Below are 1,766 nucleotides of genomic sequence, written 5' to 3' on the forward strand. Positions count from 1 at the left end.
AAAAAAAAAAAAAACCCTAAAAAAACAACAGCTCCCTCTGGTGGATAGGCGTGGTTTGATGTGGTAGGTCTTCGAGGCTGCTCTCAGATGCTCCGCCTTGGTGTTTGCGGAGATTAGATAGGCAGGCGGCACACCAAGTTCTGCTGAACTATGAACTGTGGGCCACTCTAATGAGTCCGATCTCCTTTTGCCGCAGTTGAGTAGAGTTGTATTTTCCAGGCCTGCCTCGGTTCAAAGTTCCAGTCCATGCACTCTTTATGCTACCACAGATGATGTTTTTGTTTTGGTTGCTGGCTTCTTAGAGGGAGTAATCGGTTTGTCTTGGCTCAGGCTAGGATTTCGGCTGACCCTGCCTGAGGCCAGATGCGCAGCAGGAGGTGAAGTGCGCACCGTCTCAGACCCAACCCCCAGGGTATATCGTGTTATCGTTGGGGGAGGAATGAGTGCGAAGCTGTTGCCTGAGGCGGCGCCCGGAGCTGCTGGAAATGAGGTGGGAGCTCCTGTGGCCTGTGCTCGTGCACCCAGGTCTCCACTGCCTCCAATTCCCTGCCGGGATCACACAGAAGTGGGGGCTATTTTTTCCCTGTTGGGCACCCGGGATTCAGGTTTCACGGCGCCAATGCTGGGGGCAAGATGCGCCGTGGAAATGAGGTGTGTGCTCCCACTCCCAAAACCGAGGTCGAAGTGAGCACCCCTATCACCGTCATGGCAGTGGTCGCCGACTCCTCACCAAGATGGCACCGGGCTGGAAGCTGTTCCTTCCCTTGCGCGCCACCTGTGTTCGGGATTTAGGCTACCCAGCAGTTATCTATGGAGTGAGCTTCTCTCTCCAAGCGCAGTTAAGTGTTCTTTACCTCTTCCCCAGAAACAGTACTATGAGCGTGTTCAGTCTCTCTGTCTCTTCCCTTAGTCTCTCTCTGTCTCTTCCCTTAGTCTCTTGGGCTCCGCGCGCTTGCCCTGCGTTGGGCTGAGGCTCCCACCTCCCCTGCCCGTCCTAGGTTGGCCCATTTTCCAATCTCCCCAGTTCGCATTCACTCATTCAGGTATCCTTCAGGTTCTCTTCCTTCTGGAGTCCGTATTTTCTCCTTCCGCTCTTCCAGATGAGAGCAATGTCCTTCTCAGTTTGATCGATGGGACAGATGAAGTTTACAGAGCTCCCTTCCTTTCCGCCATCTTGGCTCCTCTCATTATCTTTAAATAACAATAAATATTCTAATAGAAATGGTATCATGCCATTCTTGACTAACATCCATAGTTCCTTATTGGACACTAACTTTATCCTTAGGGTTTCCTTAAATAGACTTGTATATACATTTCTCTAGTATTGATTTTAGAAGGTTATTTGTCTTATTTAAAAAATTATTGCAGGTTTGTGCAATATAGATTTAAATGTACTTTTTATATGTGTTAGGAGTTAAGGTATACTCTCTAGTGTGTGGCATACTCCAAAGAAAAAATAATGCTTTGACATTTAAAACTTTGGATCAGAGGCATAACATTTGTGTTCAGTCATCCTTTCGTCACTAATACCAACAGCCTTCATTATATTGACCAAAAACCCATTCCCTTTTAAAAACAATTTTTTGCTTTTAGCATGTATATTCAATTGAATCTTAACTAAAGTGTGCCGTAGTCATTATTCTTCCTACATCTGGTGAGAAAATATCAGTAGCATAGGAAAAGAAATCTTCATTTTTCAGCCAGTTTATAGCTTATATTGTTTGAGTTGAACTTGAACCTCTTAATATTTATTAAAATTTCCGATC

Source organism: Suricata suricatta, chromosome 13 (assembly GCF_006229205.1).
Source record: "Suricata suricatta isolate VVHF042 chromosome 13, meerkat_22Aug2017_6uvM2_HiC, whole genome shotgun sequence".
Lineage (NCBI taxonomy): Eukaryota > Metazoa > Chordata > Mammalia > Carnivora > Herpestidae > Suricata > Suricata suricatta.